The following is a 14,651-nucleotide window of genomic DNA, read 5'->3' on the forward strand; positions in this document are numbered from 1 at the left end:
AGCTTTTCTGAGTCCTTCTTCGGAACACAAAATAGCCTTCCTTGGAATCCGATAGACTTCGCCTTCCATATAACTCTTTTGTTCAAGAGTTCCTGAACATATTCTTCCAATATGGGGGTTGAGTGTTGGAAGAATTGAGGGAAGGTTGGTAGAGTTGAGCTCCAATTCCACCCTGGTCTGTTCTTGATTAGGCTGTGGGCCCAGGGATCGAAGGTCCAACGATCCCGGAAGAAGAAGTCTCTCCCTCCTACCAGTAGCATCTCACTTTGAGTGCTGGGTGGAGGATTTACCTCCTTGGTCACGTCCACCCTTGTTGACCCTACCTCTGGAGGGGCGTCTGGAGGAACCTTGAAAGGATCCTCGAGACTTCGGCCGAAAGGTCGTAGACTGCCTTTCAAACACTGGGGGTGAACACTGGTGACTGAGTCGCCAGTGTTTGGGGCACCAGTTGGAAAGTGGTGGGCGATTGTGCCACCGTCTGGGACACCGTGGCCATGGGAAGCTGTTGCTGTTGCTTAGGCTGAGAGGGCACTTTAAGACGTTTTGGTCTATTCTTCAGCTGGGGACGAATTTACCTTGAAGTTTTCTAATCTTGTCCCATATTTCCTTTGAAGGAGTTTTGGTATTAATATTAGATATATATTTCTTCCAAGATGCTCTCTTTGCTTTTTTAAAAGTTCTTTTTTGTTTGGCACAGGCTCTGAGGTACGCTATTCTATCTGCTACATAGTTTGTTCTCAAGTATCTTTTGAAGCAAGTTCAGGTCACTTTTCTTGCGTTGGCACATTCTTTGGTGGCACTTTTCTTGCGTTGGCACATTCTTTACTCCACCAAGGAACTACAGAGCAATGAGGTAAACCACATGTTTTAGGTATAAACTTGCTAGCATTATCATCAATAATATTTTCAAGATGTTGATAGGCATGCACAGGAGATGTAAATTCATCATACTCTTTACCGGTGTTTGAACAGTTTTCATAAGCTGCCCAGTCTGCCTCGTCTATCTTCCATTTTGGTGGACACTGAGAAGGAAGATTATGGACATAATTTAACATTATTGGCCAATGGTCACTGCCATGTAGGTGTTCATTTACTGACCAAAGGTAGTCCAATTGAATGGATGAGGAACAGATTGACAAATCAAGGGCTGATGTAGAGTTGTGGAATACATCATACCTAGTTGGAGAACCATCATTCATTTGTATTACATCAATGTTGTCGATTAATTCTTCAACAAGATTACTCCATCTATCGCACACATTTCCACCTCATAAAGTATGCTTTGCAATATAATCACCCATAAAAATAAAAGGGGCAGGAAGCTGATTGATCAGGTCTTGGAGGTCAGAAAGTCTAAGCCTTCTTGGATTACCAGCATGATCTAAGAGGAAAAGTTCTAAGGATGGTTCAATATATAGCGAGCATAAGTATTTTTTTTCCCGATATGAGTTCTAACTGCACATGCCTGTAGTGGTGTATCGAGTAGGATTATTTCAAATTTTACAGATTTGTGAATAATAAAACCTGTACCACCTTGAGCTCTTGCAGCTTGCAAAGGAGGGGATCTACAAAAATGATAATCGAGTCCAGGATTAAATGGTTTGTCACTGATCTTGGTTTCCTGTAGACAAATTACCTTCGTGTCTGAGTCCCTGGTTAAAGTTTTTATCTGCTCAATGCTAGTACTTAGACCTCTGCAATTCCACTGGATGATAGACATTATCTTTTGTTATTATTTTTCTTTGTCTCATTTGTCTTTTGGGACTTTTCAGATGAAGCCATGTAAGCCCTGGAGATGGAAGGCTTTACTAGGCCACCAATCTTCTTTTCTTTCTTTCTCGGATCTTTATACAAGTCAACCTTAGGATCATGAGCAGTAGGGCACTTACCTGACTTAGATGAAGGTGAGGATGATGGGGACCTTTTCCTCTTTGGAAGATCTTGTTTTCCAATCTCCATCAAATCAGGTAGACATTCTGCCTAAGACAATACATTCAAGGTGGTGGAAGCCACATTAGCTTCCTTGGAGGATTGTGCTAGAACTTCAACAGTTCGAGCACTTGACCCAGATGGCTGGGCTACTACCACTAAGGGAGATGCACCTGACGGGCCAGGTGCTACCACTGGTCCCCCTGTGGTAGTAAGGGGTAGTGGATTATAATCTTTTGGTGGCATCTTAACCGCGCGAGCAAAATTAAGTTGCCGATTGAGTAAATGCTTTGCATAACCTACACTTTTATGTTCAGCATTTTCTTTCAAGATTGCAGCTTCTTCTTTCTTGTATTCTCTACATCTTTTATCATTTGATTTATGATGATCTTTACAGTTTGCACAGGTTGTATCTCTGTTGCATTGGCCATGTTCTAACAAGAACAGTTAATACAGATCTTCGTATTATTGCAGTACAGTGAACCCTCGCTACTTCGCGGTTCGACCATCGCGGATTCACCACTTCGCGGATTTTTTCCATAACCCATATATATACAGTAATATATATATATATGTATGCATGTATTTATGTATATATGTAGGTGTGTATATGTGTATACATATAAATATATATATATATATATATATATATATATATATATATATATATATATATACACACATATATATATATATATATATATATATATATATATATATATATATATATATATATATATATATATATATATATATATATATATATCTAAACTAGGAAGATGTGATGTAGTTCTAAGGGAAAAGTATGGGAAATATGTCTGGGTAATAAGCAAAGCTCTACCTCCAGTTTGTTTCTTCATTATGATCAGAGATAAATGTAAACAAAACATTGGTTGCCATTTTTTATCGTGCTTTTTAGCGTGTTTAGGAAATGCATGATATAAAATCACCTTTAATATTTGTGCCTGTTTTAGTTTAGGGTACTGTAGTACATGCATTAAGTGTTATGTACATTAAAGGGTAGTTTGTTAACAGTACTACGTACAAGGGAAGGTTTTATAAGTCTGAATATACATGTTGAATAAATAGGTAAATATGGTGTCACTACTTCGCGGATTTTCACCTATCGCGGCCGCGTCTGGAACCTATCTACCGCGATAAACGAGGGTTCACTGTACCAGGAAGGGTGACCGTACTTGATACAATTAAAGCATTGTAAAGGCCTAGGTTTATATTCTCGAACACGTACTCTTTCATTCTCAATAATTATATGATCTGGTATAAAAGGAGTTTCAAATGTTAAAACCACCATGCTTGTTTGAGGGATCTTACTTTCCAAACATTAGCAGGGCACATGTCCAGAATTTCTGGTTCTGAAAATTCATATAAATCTTTATCAAAAACTACTCCTTTACCATAGCTAAAGCTCATATGTGGTTTAGTATCCTTAAAAGGATTCAATTTCTGCAATCTTCATGCCACAAAGCATGTGAGCTTGAGTATCTGATTTAGCATTAATCAAAACAGATTGCTTACGATATCTGCTAATATCCTTACTTTTAATTAAACCAATTTCTTTTTGTATAAATTTCCTAATCTTATAATAGTTATAATTATCTATCTTCCCAGATGCAATTATCTATGTTGGGGGCTTGGAGGTTCTTACTTCTGGGAGTCTATGCTCTATTTCTTTTTCCATCCATTCTTCTGGTTTATATACCTCTAGGTGTCTTGGTGCTTTATCACAGAGCCCCAGAAATCAAACAATTGTCAATTTTTATGCTCTCTAAATTTTTATTTGCTTCTAAAGCAATCTCAAAACTTGAAAATGATACCCAAACTTCCCAAAAGCCTTTACTACCATTAAGCTCCATTAAAATTTCTTTGATTGCCCCAAATCTACAGAAGGCTTCATGAATTATGTCAAAGCTACAACCAATTGGTATGTTTTTTAAGTGGAGAATTTTCAGATTTTTTGTTGGATCTGGTAATGAGCCAGAACCAGAGAGTAAAGTATTACTGTACTGTTATTATAAAAATCATTTTCCACCAGTGCCGATAAATTGTCTTTAACAACACTGGTCAGAGAAGTATTGTTGGAGGAATCCTTTTTATTGCCAAGGTTGTCAACAGAGCTTTCCTTATTTAAACAAGCAGAAATCGTCAACGGTGTCTGGGGTTCGCCATTTGATCCAGGGGTACGGGGAATATTAAGTTTACTCATTAATTATTTTTTTTGGGGGAAGGAAGGGGTCATAATAACAATGAAAAAAAAACAATGGAGAAAAAAAAGTTTAAGGGAGAGATAATATCAAGACTGTCTGAACTTCCCACTGTTAGTCTTTCCTGGAATTAATTTCTCCACCAATGACACCTGCGAAAGCTGCTTACCAAATGTCCACTCCCTACCCTACCACAAAGGGATGGTACCACTATGATTAGAGTGGCTCAAGTGTATGCCAAACCCACTTGATGGGACCGAGAGCATTTCAAGAAAACAATCATCCCCACTCTAATCATAGTGGCAGGCAAACCGGACAGAATGCCGAGAGTCCTATCTCTATGAAACCGCCAACCCCTGGAATCCGAAGACCAAGTTTTCCTACGAGATAGTTCTGCATGCCAGTATGGGAATACTGACACTCCTAAGTGTCCAAACATTTTCGGGCAGTTGGCAAGACCACCACAGCTCCCACAATTGATTTTGAAATAAAAACCGATCCTGGATACAATGTGCCCTCTAAAAAACCTGAACAGTGAAATGGGTGAGAGAGTTTTGACAGCAAGGTTGGAGACAGCTGATAATTATAAAGGAGGAATAAGCAATAAGAAGTAATAGCAAAAGAATGAGAGAAATTTAGAGTCAAACTGAGGAAAAGAAATTCCCCAGTTCGAGAGCCCTCTTGCCCGTCACGCCTTTATCACGGGAATGATATGCCGTGCTGAAGCTCGATGACTTCATCAAGGCATTCTCTCATTGAGAGGGAATGCCTTTCAGGAGGAAAACTTGGCCTAACGCTGCACGGACTCCCTTGATGGCTGGAATTGACATGCCCACCACGTCCCTGAGGTGTACGAGGAAATCCGCAATGTCCGGAATCGAGGCTCTTAAGGGCTTGATGTTTCTGGAGGCACACTATTTCATGAAAGTGGTCCATTTTGCCTGGTATACCACTGCCGATGAGTGCCTCAGATAACGAGACATTCTTTCAGCTGTTCCTGCCGAATAACCTATCCTCAGGAGCCACTGGATAACCTCCACGCGTGAAGGCGCAGAGATCGGGGATTGTCGTGGAATCTTTGGAAGTGGGGCTGCCTCAGGAGATCTGGTCTGTCTGGCAGAGACCACGGGGGAAGGCACGCTAAGTCTTTTAGATCCGCGAACCATTCCCTCTCCGGCCACCAAGGCGCTACCAAAGTCATCCTTAGGTTGTGAGCCGTCCTTACTCTGTTGAGCACTTGCCTGATGAATGCGAAGGGAGGGAAGGCATATACGTCGAGATTCTCCCACCTGTGTTGAAAGGCGTCTTCCAATGCCGCCTTTGGGTCTGGGACAGGAGAACAGAATACGGGGAGTTGTGCATTCAGTCTGGTTGCGAAGAGGTCCATCACCGGCGAACCCCACATTTGGATGATGAGTCTTGCTACTTCTGGGTGAAGGAACCATTCGGTACCCATCACCTGGCCCATTCTGCTGAGTCCGTCGGCTAGGACATTCTTCTTTCCCGGAATGAATCTTGCTGTTATTACGACTGTTCTGACTCGGCCCAATCCAGAATCTCCGTGAGATCGCACAACTCCTTCGATTTTAGACCTCCTAGCTTCTTTATGTAGGCTACCACTGTGGCGTTGTCACACATTAACGCCACTGTGTTTCCCCTTAGAAGACCGACGAACTGAAGGTACGCTTTCTGAACGGCCCTCATCTCCAGGACGTTGATATGCAATCTTTTCCATCTCCGTCCAAGAGCCCCTTGCTGACTTCCCGAGGAGGTGAGCTCCCCATCCTTCCTTGAAGGCGTCCGTGAAGAGGAGCATATCCGGGGGCTCCGCTGCGAAGGGCATCCCCTTGATGGTGTTTGTCCGGTCCCGCCACCACTCCAGGGATTGCTTATTCTCTGGAAGAACAGGAACTATTTTGTAGGGCGAATCTACTTGGTTTCCGAGTCCCTTCAGGTTCCACTGGATGGTCTCGAGTTTCATTCTCCCTTGGGGAACCAGCTTCTCCAATGAAACTAGATGGTCTATCAATCTCTGCCTATCCTTCGCTCTCCTGGGCTGTCCTGATAGGAAGGGACGGAGGACCTGGTCCGGGTTGTGCAGCCTTTCCTCTGATGGGAAGACTCACTAGTCGGGAGTCTAGAACCATCCCCAAGTACGTCATCCTGGAGGAGTGCAGTAGCTTCAAGCCTTGCTCCTTCAAAAATGCCTCTGATGAAGAAAGGAGCAACCAGTCGTCCAGGTAGCGAATCAGAAGAATTCCTCGTTCGAGAGCCCATACGGAGACAGTCATGAAGATTCTTGTGAAAATTTGGGGCGCTGTTGACAGGCCGAAGCAGAGAGTCTTGAATTGCAAGATCTGGGTATCCCACTTCACCCGAAGGTACTTTCTGCTGGAGGGGTGAATAGGGATCTGGAAATAGGCGTCCTTGAGATCTATGGATATCATGAAGTCTCCTTCTCTCAAGGACTCCAGGACCGAGTTCGGGGTGTCCATCTTGAAGACGGTCTTGCACACAAACTTGTTGAGGGCCGACAGATCTATGACTGGTCTCCAACCTCCCGTTGCTTTCTCCACCAGGAAGAGGCAGCTGTAGAACCCTGGGCCCAGTTGTAGAACCGTTTCCATAGCCCCTTTTGTTAACATAGTGAAGACTTCTTCTTGCAAGGCTTCCCTCTTCAAGGGGTCCTTGGGGGGCTAACCACTCCGCCTGACTTGCTGGGATAAGAGGTGGTGGATCTGCCAGGAACGGAAGCCTGTACCCAGCTTTCAACACTGTTACCGTCCAGGGTTCTGCTCCGTGATTCCTCCATGCTTGCCAAAATTGTTTGAGGCATCCCCCTACATGAGGCTTGGACAGGAGTGGGGGGCCTCTCACCCAACCTCCTTGTGGAGGAGCGACCTGAACGCCCTCTCCTGGAAGCTGAGTGGCCGGTTCTAAAGGAGGCTGGGGCTGTGGGAGCACCCCTGCGGGAGGGCTGCGAAGGCTGAGACCACAGAGACGCTGGGGCCTCTCTCCTTACCTGGTTAGGGGAGGCTTGAGACGTCGACGGTCCATCAGATGGAGGCCTTCTGTAAGTGGGCCTCCTCATGGTGTGATGTCTGGGAATGCTCACTTCCTTCCGTTTCAGAAGTTTCTCAACTACTACTTCTGTCTGTTTCAGGGGAAAAAGTCAGTCACCCCACACAGAAAGGTTCCTCAAAGTCCTCGCCTCCCTGTCCGGCATACGCCTGGACAATTTACACAGGACTGTGTCTTCTTCGCAAGACCCAGTTGGCGGGTAACGCTAGAGACAAATGTTAGGAACTTCAAGGCCCGCCCTCCGGACCTGATAAGTTCCTTCAATAGTGCTTGATTGGATGGAACTGCAGGGTCGGAGGAAGCCTGGATGCCTACTAGTGTCGAGGCCCACCAGTCTAACCAAGAGGCGACGTTGACAAGGTTTTTGGACATCTCCTCCACCATCGTCACCTCCGATTGAGAAAAACAGATAGGTGATGAAGACGCTCTGTCCTCCGAAGCCCCCTGACCTAAAACTTTTAGGGAGTCTTCCAATCTGCTGGCTCCCTGTGGCTGTCCTTCCATCCAATAATATTTGCTTTGGGACTTCAACCCCTGGAGTAACTTGGAGGAACTCTGAGCTTTGGAACCTTCAGCGTTTCGTGCCACAACCTTGTCTACGTGAGTACGGCCAAGCCTCACATCACTGGCCACAGGTAGGGGTAAGGAGGGCTTCTGTTGAATGGGTTCCTCCATTAGCCTATTAAGGCTAGACCGCCAGGCATCCTCGTCAGAAGGAAGTGGTTCCTCAACCCTGTGGTGGTTTCGTATTAGACCAATAACCCTCCTATAAGCCGAGTCCTCCGCTGGCGCGGCTTCAGTGTCGCCGTCCGTGCCCTCCGTCTAAGGTTGAGGAACCGTACCGACGGGGGCCTCCGCACTAGGTTGTGGTCTGAGGATGGGCATTGCAGAGGGAGCGAGAACCTCCGTCCTCCGTTTGTCTTTCTTCAAGGGGGGCGAGGCTTCCGTGGGTTTGCCTGACGGAGGAAGCCGTCCCTCTATATCGCTCGGTCGAGCTTACTTAACGAGGCTGCCCGTCCGAAAAGGCGACTCCCTTCGCTGGGCAGGTTGAGACGCCTGTTTCGAGGCCTTACGCCTGTCTGAAGAGCCCCTTGGGTCTTTGTGAGAGTCAACTCTATGGCTGGTGGAGGCCCTTCTAGGAGGACTGTCTCCGGGAAGCCAACCCGCAGTGCTCGGGAGAGTAGTAAAGTCCGTGAGCTTACTGCGGGAATTGATTGATTGATTGATTTAAAGTTTTCAGGCATCCTGACATCTAAGGTCATTGACACAGTTTATGTATACAAAAATAAAAAATATTCAAATAAAATCATAAAAGTTGAATGTCATAAAAGTTAAATAGTTTTCAGAAGACCTGCTTCTGAAATAAATTTAAAGATGCCACTTGCATAGTAGGACACATCATGTCCAAGAATCTTGGCAAGGATGATCCTGCCACCCTCGCCTCGAGCCTCAAACAAATATCTATTCCTCAAGTTGTTATAATTGGGGCATTCGGTCAACAAATGCCTCACTGTTAGAGGTACTAAACAGTAGTCACAATACAGTTGCTGTTGACCCTTCAGCAGAAACTCATGTGTCAACCGAGTGTGACCAATACGGAGACGACAAAGAGACTTCTCCCATTTTCGGGGCATCATATTATACCTCCAAGGAGATATGACATTTATTACCTCTCGCATTTTATTGCCCTCTAGGCTATCCCATTGCTGTTGCCATTTATTGCAAACCAATTTCTTGATGTCAGGTAAGAAATCATAACAGGGAATGGGATACCTTCTTGGCAGCAACTCGGATGCAGCATTCTTAGCCAGTGAATCTGCCTTCTTGCAGTTTTTTCTCAACCATTGCCATTTTAGCTCCAGCAAATGATATGGAGAGATCATCCACGAATAATGTTGAGAGAACATCCCGGGGAATGGCTGAGGATATCCCATTAATTGCTAGTGCAAAAAGGGTCACATTCAGCGCACTACCCTGAGGAACTACTCCTTCTTGGCACCCACTCTCCGATAGAGCTTCCCCAACTCTCACTTGAAAAACTCTATTTGAAAGAAATGCCTGAATAAATAGCGGAAGCTCTCCACTCAATCCCAAGTCATGAATTGTTTTAAGTACACCATACCTCCAAGTGGTATCATATGCCTTTTCAAGGTAAAAAAAAAAAAAAAGACTTACTGTAAATGGTGCTGTTTGGAAGCAAAGGCTTCACAAATAGAAGACTCCAGTCGTATCAACACATCAGTTGTTGAGTGCATTTTTCTGAATCCACATTGATTCGGTGATAAAATATTTTTCTTTTCAAGATACCAAATTAGTCTTGCATTGACCATCTTCTCCACTATTTTACATAAACAAGATGTCAATGCAATAGGTCGGTAGTTAGCTGCTAAAAACTTGTCCTTACCGGGTTTTAAAAAGGCTAAAATAATGGCTAGTTCCCACACACTTGGATAACTATGATCATGCCATATTCTATCAATAATGCTTAAAATGAATAACTTTGTATTAAAATGTACATGTTTAATCATTGCATATGGAATTCCATCGGATCCCGGGGCTGTATTGTTACAGTTAGTAAGAGCGGAAACATATTCCATTTCAGTAAAAGGAGAATTATATGACTCTTCCCTTCCTGTTACAAAATTTTCTTTTCCTCGTTGCTCCTATACTGGTGACCAGGAGCTCCTTCACACTTGCTGGATACATTTATAAAATGTTCAGCCAGGGCATTTGCTGACATCATTTGCTTCAGTCACATACTGACCATTCACCTTCAACACTGGTGGTGGGTTCGGGGTAAATTTGCCGGCAATCTTTATTTTCCTCCACACAGCAGATTGTGGTGTTCTACTGTTAATGGAGGAAACAAAAGACACCCATGAAAGGCGCCTAGCTTCCTTCATGGCACGACGGAACTGTGCTCTACATTTCTTGTATATAATCAAATTGCCCTCAGTACGGTGTCTGCGCAGTTGAGTTAAAGACCTCCTTGTGGCTCTGTGCAGGGCAGTTAGTTCTGGAGACGACCAAGGGACTGGTCGTCGTTTGAATAACCCTGTTGTTTTAGGAATTGAATTTACTCCTGCTGTATGAAGGGTTCCATTAAGCAAGTCTATGGCATCATCAATATTTTCAAACTGTTCTGCATTTCCTTCAATTTCACTTGGCTCACGAAATCTATCCCAGTCTGCCTTATCAAGATTCCATCGTGGAGATCTTTGTAAAGGTGGACCATTGTTGGTGTTTATAATGATTGGTGCATGATCACTAATATGTCAATCATCTAATGTCCTCCAATCGAAATCAAGGAGACAGAGCTTGCAATTGAAAGGTCGATGCATGACAAGGTACCCCTCTGTACATGGAAGTGTGTGGGTTCTCCTGTATTAAGGAGTACGACATCCTCGTTTTCCACAATTGATATAATATTGCCCCTGGTGTTTGCTAAAACATCACCCCACAATGGATGTCTACCATTCATATCTCCTAGTAAAAGAAAAGGTTGAGGGAGCTGTTAAATCACCTCTACTAAATCTTCATAAAATATGTTATCATTTGGAGGCAAGTACAGTGAACAGATGGTAAATTTTCTCCCTATATCAATCTGTACAACCACTGCCTGCAGAGGTGTACGAATAGACAAAGATATTTGGGGAACATCTTGACGAACGTATATGAGACTTCCACCATGGCTCCCTACTCCGTGACCATAAGGTGTACTATAACTAATATATTCGCGAGACAATGGGTATTAGCATCAAGCTTGCTCTCCTGTAGACTTACGATTATGGGGAAATGCTCGTAAAGTAAGAGCTTAAGTTCTTCATATTTGGCCCTTAAACACTGACAACTCCATTGCAAAATGGAGGAAAAAGCTTTGGTTTATTTTTTGGAAGATCTTTTAGATGAAGTCTTCCTATTAGCAATTTTTGATCTAATGCTATTTCCCAGTGGTTTTATTAGAGGGTCTTGATAAATATGGTTTTTTGTTTGTGCTTTACTTGTCGTCCTGATCCAACTGTTGAGGGGGATGGTGGACCTCGACTTGAATTTCTGATTTATTTAAATTGTCTTCTGGTTGAGCAGAAACATCAACAGACAACATCATATTTATTTGATGTCATAACTCTATTTCTTATGGAAGGGGGTGAGAGAGATGGAGGTCTCTCTCTTTTCCTATTTATCGGTGGTGAGGATCTACCAGGTTTTTGCACCTTCCCTACCACAGGTGCACCTGGTTACTTTGTTTCGGGTGGTACCTCCATCAAATCAGGCAAGGACATGGCCTGAGAGAGGTTAGTACTATTGCTGGTAATGGGGGATGAAGTTTGTATAGAAGTGGGCAGTGTCGCAGTTTTAATACAAAGTGGCAAAGCCTTGGAAGGCAATATGCTTACCTTGTCATGCAAAACTTTACTATCATTAGATGATGTATTTCTTTTCTTGGAATTACTGGCAGCATTATGTGGGTTCGATGTCTCCTGTGGTATATTTTCTCTTGATTTCAGTGCCTTTGCATAGCTGTTTGGTTTTTTCAGTAGTCTTTTGGCATATCCTACACTTGTGTTCTACACTGGATTTGTTGAGGGCTGCTTCTTCAAACTTATAAATCTCGCAGCTCCTGTCAGTGGATTTATGGTTTGAATTGCAGTTCAAACAGCTGGGCTCAAGTGTACACTCTCCATGATAAGGTTTAGAACAGATGCTACACATTTTTTCATTTTTACAAACTTTAGAAGGATGTCCAAATTTGAAACACTTGAAACATTGTAAGGGTTTTTGTTTGAAAGGTCGAACTTTTATTCTTTCATTTTCAAAATCGATGTGGAAAGGCACATCAGCATCCTGGAAAGTAAGGATAATCATTGACGTCCCAGGAATCTTGTGCACTTTCCACGCTGTTAATGGGCACATGGCTAGTATTTCCTCTTCTGTAAATTCATACAGATCTTTATTGAAGACTACTCCCCTTCCGTAGCTAAAGTTTAGGTGGGGTTTGACATCTAACAAATCCTCGTCACTGCTTGTCTTAAGGTTAGACAGTATAACTGATTGCGTGTATGATTATGCATGGATGAAGAAGCTATTTTTCCCAAAGCGAGATATATCCCCTGGTGCAATGGTTCCTACCTTTTTCTGAATTAGTTTGCTAATTTTAAAATAATTCCCATTACTCCCTTTAGGTTCAGCAGCAAGCCACATTGGTGGTTTTGGCTTTCTTTGGGGGAGCATTGTTAAATCGATATCTTTCTCAAACCAGTCAGCAGGTCTATATACACCCAAACTGTTTGGTATCTTATCACATAGGGCACCCATGACATTTAAGTTATTAATTTTGATATCATTGATGTTAAATATTGCGTTCAATGCTTCTTCAAGATTATTATAAGTTATTCATGAATGCCATCTTTCATTTTCAAGTATCATTCTAATTTCTTTTATCACTCCATAGCATCTAAATGCTTTATCATATCATATCATAATCAGTATTTATTGGAATTTGGGTAACATGAAGGATTCTTAGTTTCCCTTTGTTACCAGACTCAATTGGTTTTAAAAAATTAGTAAAGGGGTCCTTTTTAATTCCTAGGTCGTCAACAGAATTTTCCTTAATTGAATTAGCAGAGGTCGTCAACAGTGCCGGGGGAGAGTCAGCGTATCCAGGGGATGGGGGTTCGTTACTTAAAGAATCCATTAGACGAGAGAGAGAGAGAGAAAAGGGTTAGTTTGATGTACCTGCTCGAGAATGTTACGCCATCACACGTCAGAAAAGAAATTTGCACTCTCCACTATCGGCACAATGAGAGTATACTTCCCAGATGGTCCACTCCATACCCTACCCGAAGGATAGCATCAAAAAAGATATAGAGGCACAGGTGTAAGCTGAACCCGCCTGTTAGGACTGAGACCAAGAAACTATGGAGTCATCCTCCCCATATCTGTAATGACGGGCTTCAGGCCAAAAGCCAAGAGTCCTATCCCAAGCATTGGATCCCCCTGGATTCCGAAGACCCAACACTTGAGAATAGTTCCGCCAAAAAGGTCCAAACCATCTTCGGGATGGCTGAAATCACCCAATACTCTCACATATAGCTTTAAATGCAAACACCTCCCAACCGTGATACCTCCTCCCACTCATCAAAGTAGGCAGCAATAAAGGATGTATGAACATCCCCACCGGGGCTACAATGGATGTAGAAACATCCAACTCATAGGAGAAAAAAAAAATAATAAATATATATGTACATAATGTATACACATATAATGAGGGAAATTTTTCTCAGAGTTTGGAAAGCAAGACAAAAGAAAGTTCATGAAATTAGGATAAGGTCGACGTAATATTGAGTAAAATAAAAAGGTTAAGGAGAGAGAATTTAGATTCGAACTGGGGGAGCAATTTCCCCAAGTTCGAGAGCCCTCTTGCCCGTCACCAAGTTTCAGCATGGGAATGAAATGCCGTGCTGAAGCTCAATGACTTCATCAAGGCATTCTCTCATTAAGAGGGTTACTGCGGGGAACGAGGACCCATTGCTCCTTTGGCGAACTGCTTCCTCCTGGCTTTCCCCCTCTGGGACCTTGACCGCTTCCTCCCATGTCGTGACCTAGAATGGGACCTTGAGGGGGAGCGCCGTCTCCTGGACCTGCCCCTCCTTCGACAGTGTCTTCTCCATGCCTTTCTCTCCGACGACAACGATGGGCCTGCCGCCGAAGACTCCGACAACTCCTCGTAACAGATCCGAGAGGCGGGCGCGGCCGGTTTCGCAATTTTCTGGGTTCCAGATGTTGAAGGCTGAAGGAAGACGTCGGGAACCGCCGATAGAGGGGCTGGGAGAGAGGTCGGACGATCTACATTCTGGAACCAGGATCCAAGGCCGTCCTCCCCCCTCAAAGGTGACCTACAGGGAGTCCTCGGGGGCCCCCATCCAAGGGGATCTTCCAACGGTGAATCTTCTTTTCCTGGGGCCCCTTCAGCTGCGGAGGTGCCTGAAACAAATTCAAGAAGCTGGTGAAGACACAGGGACATCTTTATTCCACATAGGATCGTCCGAAGAGACGTGCCCCCCAAGCACATGGGCATCGTCTTGTGGACCCTCACTAAGTAAACCTTCAGGCCCCCCACTTGCCTGTAAAGGATCAGCAACTCCAGAATCCCGAAGAAACGACTCCTGGGGAAGAACCATTGGTTTCTTCCCCGCAAAGAACTTACCTCGTCCCCTACTCTGGGTAGGGGATGAAGAAGGAACCCTGTCAGACTTCTCTCCCGTCGACGTCGCGGGTGAAGAAATGCTGGTCTTCCTGGGCGAAAGTTTAGATGACTACTACTTCGTTCCAAACCTCACCCACTGCACCTCACTCCCCGACACACTCCGGACATGTGTCCGAAGGGGAGCAAACTCTACCCCTGCACGAAGAGCAAAG

General features: G+C 43.9%; 1 protein-coding gene across 1 annotated transcript in view; it reads right to left on the bottom strand.

Moving 5' to 3' along the window:
- LOC137630242 (putative exonuclease GOR) overlaps window positions 1–14,651 on the bottom strand; it is an 85,801-nt gene that overhangs the window by 11,494 nt on the left and 59,656 nt on the right. The gene's annotated exons all lie outside the window — the stretch shown is intronic.

The sequence above is a fragment of the Palaemon carinicauda genome, chromosome 38, assembly GCF_036898095.1.
Source record: "Palaemon carinicauda isolate YSFRI2023 chromosome 38, ASM3689809v2, whole genome shotgun sequence".
Lineage (NCBI taxonomy): Eukaryota > Metazoa > Arthropoda > Malacostraca > Decapoda > Palaemonidae > Palaemon > Palaemon carinicauda.